Source organism: Sciurus vulgaris (assembly GCF_902686455.1).
Source record: "Sciurus vulgaris genome assembly, chromosome: 10".
Classification (NCBI taxonomy): domain Eukaryota; kingdom Metazoa; phylum Chordata; class Mammalia; order Rodentia; family Sciuridae; genus Sciurus; species Sciurus vulgaris.
Window position 1 is genome coordinate 79,162,525 of NC_136470.1, and position 6,068 is coordinate 79,168,592.

The 6,068-nt window shown below is 42.8% G+C and overlaps 1 pseudogene across 1 annotated transcript; it reads left to right on the plus strand.

The window, feature by feature from the left end:
• Positions 1–817: 817 nt before the first annotated feature.
• LOC306637648 (high mobility group protein B1-like) lies at positions 818–1,474 on the plus strand (annotated as a pseudogene). Its single transcript has one exon. The product of its transcript is annotated as a high mobility group protein B1-like (transcript).
• The last annotated feature ends 4,594 nt before the right edge of the window (positions 1,475–6,068 follow it).

Here is a 6,068-nt window from a genome sequence, read left to right on the forward strand (position 1 = left end):
TGTTGAAGACAGATGTGCCAATCCTCCAGTGACTCATAAATAAGCCCAGGAGACAAGACAAGCCCAGATAGAACTCGGCAGACCTTCCCTGAGGCCCTGGGCCAGCCCTGTAATTCTCCATTGCTCTAGCTGAAAGATGAGGCCCCTTGATTATTTGTCTCTGAAGATTTTTCTCTTCAGCTTTGTAAAAGGCTACACAAAATGCAATAAGCAATTCCAGCACATGAGGAAAATGGCTTGCTGGGCTCCCCAAAGTCAGTTCCTTGTTGCACCTCAACACCTGCCATGAGCACCTGCCCTTCTGCCCCTCTGCTCCCCCAACGGCCAGCACTTCCCCTCCCCACACGGCCAGCACCTCTTCCTGAAGCTTTCCTCATATCTGAGGTTATTTAGTTTGGCAAGATCTTCAAACCTTTGAGTTCTAGTTAGAGCTGTGTCTTGGGGGTTCTTTATTTGCAGACTGCAAAAAGTGAGATCAGGTCATAGATTTCAGAATATCAGAGTAGGACAATGCTAAGGTCTTTGTCCTACCTTCTTCATCTCACAGATGAGGATCCTGAAGAGAAGAGAAGCCACCTACCCAGGCAATTCAGGGAATGAGAAGCAGGAGCTGAGGACTGGACTTGGGTCTTCTGACCTGACAGCCAGCACTGTGCTTCCTGTGGACCCTGAAGGCTGTCAGGTCAGAAGAGTCATGACCATTGCAGTACACTGAGCGCCACAGAGAGAGCGCCACAGAGAGAGCGCCAGGGCAAGTGAGAGCAGACAGGCACTGGCGACTGTGCCTCGCTGAGAAAAAACAACTAAACATGGCAAAGGAGACCCTAAGAAGCCAGGAGGCACAATGTCATCATATGCATTCTTCGTGCAAACTTGCCAGGAGGAGCACAAGAAGAAGCACCCAGATGCTGCAGTCGCCTTCTCAGAGTTTTCTAAGACATGCTCAGAGAGGTGGAAGACATGTCAGCTAAAGAGAAAGGAAATCTGAAGACATGGCAAAGGCGGACAAGGCCCGTTATGAAAGAGAAATGAAAACCTATATCCCTCCTAAAGGGGAAACAAAAAAGAAGTTCAAGGATCCCAGTGTACCCGAACGGTTTCTGTCGGCCTTCTTCTTGTTCTGTTCTGAGTATCTCCCAAAAATCAAAGGAGAACATCCTGTCCTATCCATTGGTGATGTTGCAAAGAGACTGGGAGAGATGTGGAATCACACTGCTGCAGATGACAAGCGGCCTTCGGAAAAGAAAGCTGCTAAGCTGAAGGAAAAATAGGAAAAGAATATTGTTGCCTACCAAGCTAAAGGAATACCTGATGCAGCAAAAAGGGAGCTGTCAAGTCTGAAAAAAGCAAGAAAAAGAAGGAAGATGAGGAAGAGGAAGAGGATGAGGAGAAAGAGGAAGATGAAGAACACGAAGATGAAGAAGATGATGATGAACAAGTCGGTTCTAGTGCAGTTTTTTTTTCTTGTCTGTAAAGCATTTAACCCCCTGTACACAACTCACTCCTTTTAAAGAAAAAAGTTGAAATGTAAGGCTGTGTAAAATTTGTTTTTAAACTATACGGTGTTTTTTTGTTTGTTTGTTTGTTTTTTGTATAGTTAACACACTACCGAATGTGTCTTTAGATAGCCCTGTCCTGGTGGTATTTTCAATAACCACTAACCTTGCCTGGTACAGTATGGGGGTTGTAAATTGGCATGGAAATTTAAAGCAGGTTCTTGTTGGTGCACAGCACAAATTAGTTATATATGGGGACGGTAGTTTTTCATCTTCAGTTGTCTCTGATGCAGCTTATACAAAATAATTGTTGTTCTGTTAACTGAATACCACTCTGTAATTGCAAAAAAAAAAAAAAAATTCAATTGTTTTGTTGACATTCTGAATGCTTCTAAGTAAATACAATTTTTTTAATTAAAAAAAATAAAGAAGAAGAGTCATGACCAGGATAGAAAAGGTTCAGTCAGGCCTGGCAGAGACCCTGCTGCTCCCCAGGTGAAAGGTGAATGCTGGGCTGGCCTCTGCAGCATGCTAGGAGGAAGTCACCACTGGAGTCTCTGGAATTGGCTCGGCTTTCTGGAAGGGAACGTCTCTAATTCTCTAAGTCACAGGTCATGGCTAAGAAAAAAATGAAAAAATTAAAAAAAGGAAAGAACATCTCACCTCAATTGGGGAGAGGGATAGAATAAATTAAAACCCATAAACTCTCTTTCTTTCTCCAGCTACACAAGGTCTGAGAAATACCAGCCATTCTCATGACTTTGACAAGTCATAGATATTTACTCTACTACCGCTGCTGAAGTAGTCATTCTGTTCCACTCTCCATCTCCACCGTCTGGTATTTTCCCATCACTTTTGAGAAATAGTTTTGAGAAATAGTCCTGGATTTATGTTAAGAAGCTTAATTCACGAGGAGCATTCTCTCTAATGTATGCATGGGAAATTATTGTTGTTTACTTCATTACTCATCAGAGTTCTGAGTTGCAAACAATAAAGATGGACTGTGGAAATAGAAAAGGAAAAGAGAAGGAGGAGGAGAAGGAGCAGGGTGGGGAGGATGCATGGTGGAAGTGTCATCTGAAGTAGATAGGCAGCAGTCAGAACCACACTAAAGCCAAACCTGGAGAGGGTGCTGCTGCCCAGCCACTAAATGCCAGGCATAACAACTGACATCACCAATGTCACTGGCACAGGACGTTATCCATAGCATACTGGATACAACCACCTCCAGAAAGAATTCTTCCCAGGCCTCATTCCTTTAGATCATCTACATGGGTGCGTCCACCCTATTGATCAATACCTCTGAGGGCCTTGACCTGAAGGTCAGTCTCTAATGCCTCCTCTCCCAATCCCTCCCTTTCATACATCCAATACAATCAGTGCAATCCAAGACTGACCCAGCTAACTTCACTTTCCTTAAATCTGCAACCCTCACTGGCCTTTGGTTCAAGTTCTCATTGCCTCTCCTATGAGACTTCCTCTGCACTGTCCCCAGAGCCATATGTCTAAGGCAGAGGTGGGGCTTCAGTTTCCAGCAGATTAGCTAGTATCAGACCCTGGGGTTTGGCAGACCCTCCTGCCAACAATAACTTAAAAATTGAATAAAACATAATATATTTCAAAAATTCCATGTGAAGTCATTGGAGAGCTACCAAAACCAAAGATGGGAAGGGCCAAGATCCTGGAAAGAAGGGAAACACAGAGGCCAGTCTGACATTGAGTCATTCTTTAGGCATTTGACCTTTTTTAAGCAGTGGTCTAGAATTTGAGAAATGGAGTGCAGCATTTGACAGTCTTGTGGGGTCAAATGGATAAAGGTGGGATGCAGGATTTCAATCCCAAAGTGTCCCTAGCCTAATAACTGATTAGAAATGAATTTCTTCTCCAGAGGAAGATGACATCCTCCAGAGCCCCCATAATCTCTATCCCGGCAATGTCCATTTTCCGCGATGATGAGAATGCTCTAGAATCAGCACTGAGTGATACAGTAGGCATTAGATGTATGTAGTTATTGAGTGCCTGGAGTGTGGCTAGTGGAATTAAGGAACTGAATTTGAATTTTGCGTCATTTTAAATTCACAAAGCTTCCTAAGGCTAACTATATTGAACAATGAGGCTTTATACAATGTCTAGTTTCAATTAAAAATTACCAGGGAAATCAGGAGGCAAGATCAATTGACTAAAAATCAAGCAAGGAAAAAAAATAGACACAAATAGATACAAAAGAGATCCAGATGTTGGAGTTATCAGACATGGTCTTTAAATCAGAGAGGCCTTGACTTTCTGTACGCATTACAATTAGTTTTTGGCTAAGCATTATAAACAGTCAATATAACAATAATTTAAACAACATAAAGGCTTGCTTATTTATCACATGAAAGAAAAGATGACACACAGAGTTGGTGGCTTCTCTTTCTACTCTGTCATTTTCAGTTCTGACTTTCATCTACAAAGACCTCAAGGTGTCTTTGTAGTCCAAAAAGTCTTCTGAAACTCTAGCCACCAGGGCAAAGGAGGCCCCTCCTTGACAAGTCATCTCCCTTTATGCAGCATTCCTAGAAGTAAGTTCTACACAGCACTCTGCTTACTCACACGCTACCTCTTCACTGCATGGGAAGCTGAAGAAGGCAGTCTTTTGTTCCAGAAATTAATAGGCCCAACAGAGTTCTGTAAGTAAGAAGGAAAGGGAAAATAAATAACAACTAGCCAACTTTTGAACATCTCTCCATTACTGGGCACATAAGGCCTTTTCTACTCTGGCACCTACTCTCATTTCAACACTATCTCCTGCCCATCACCATGGTTAGCCACACCATAGCCACCCTGTTGTCTGATCACTTCTAAAATATCCAGACACAATCCTTTAGGCCCTTGCTCCTGCTTGTTTGTTAGCTTGGGATGCCCTTTCTCTGACAAGTCTGGCTCATTTTCAAAGCTTAATTCAAAGGTCATCTTTTTTGTGTTACCTTTCCTAGCTCTTAGTCAGAATCAAAGCCTCTCTGCTTCTCATAGTACCTGGTGCATACCTGCATTGCATTTGCATAGAATTATAATGACTGGTTTGGTCTTCATACTATCTCCCTTTCAAATTATGAGCCTCTCCAAATCAGAAACACAACTTATTCATTACCTTTATTTCCCTAGAGTTAACTAAGGTCTGGCACATGTTAGATGCTTTCAAGGTATATGGAATAGATAGTGAGAGAGTAAAGGATAAATTTAGTGAGCTAATAAATCTCAATGCATTCCCTCTCTAGCTTATATAATTCTAACTCTAGACAATGATTTGATTTTGCAAATTCTTTTTGTATAAAATAAGTATGCTGAGCAGGGAAGTTACTTGTACACCTATTATTTGAAATGATAACATAAAATCAACCTCAGAGCAACACAATTACAGTTCACAGTCACAGGGATTTAAATTTCATTCAGCAATGTAAACCAAGCATCATCTTTATGTTCAGCAGCATGAAAGATGCCATGTGAAATCCCACACATGCCAAGAAAAAAATTTACGGTCACTGCCTTTTGGAAGTGTAAGACCCCTGGCAAGACAGAACATGGAGCTCCAGAACAATTAGATGGCAATTAGGTTACAACAAATGTCATAATAAGTGCTTCCTAATTGCTATAAAATGCTACCTGTTACTATAAATAGTTAGAGAAAGATGTAAATGATACCAGCAAGAGCAGTAGGAAAAGACTTTAGGAGGTAATGAGACCTTTGGCCTGCTCTTCAGACATGCCCAAATTGGGCAGGACCCTGGTTATCGAAGCATGAAACACAGAGCAGGACTGGGAGGAGATGTGATTTTAGGCATAACGTTGAATAGCATTAAATGGCATAGCAAGGTTTTTCCCCTTGGTTCTCAGTGACTTCTGTGGTTTACATGAAGGAGAGAGTGTCATTGGCGCATCTTTCACAGATGGCAATATTCCTGTCAGTACAACAGGGCTAGTCTCCAGCCCAGATCCTTGGCAGCCAACAATACGGAACTAAAGTGATGGTGTTCTGGTTTTTATTGCAATCATTTGTACAGGTAGCTCCTATTTATAGCATGTGATTCTGATTCCCACCGTTCACCTTAAAATCAGTCAATTCAAGGATAAAGAGTCAATTTAAAGAACACTAGTAAGTAAAAAATAGTATACATGGTATGTAGCTGTGGAAAAAATGCTAAATGGCACTTAAAGGACTGAGGTTTGGGCAACATGATGACAGAGAGTTGTAGAGAAGAGACTTTCCTGACCAGTGTGAAGGTTATGCTGGCAGAGGGCTCCCAGGGAGCCTGGCAGGAGCCAGATGAGGCTGGAGTCAGGGGAGAGGCTGAAGGCTCCCAGAGGCTGCAGCATGGGGGACACCACCCACCAGGCTGGCCTTTCCTCCTGTGGCAGAGGGGATCTTGTGCCCCTCAATGTGCCCTCAGGCCACTTCCTGAGCCACCTCCCTCTCACCCTGTTGCCTGCACAAACTCTGAGAACAGGGCTGTGGATGTGTAGGGCAGACACCAAGGAGAGTTCCAGTTGGAGGAGAGAGAAGGAGAAGCAGACAGGAGGCTGGAGAAGAGCATC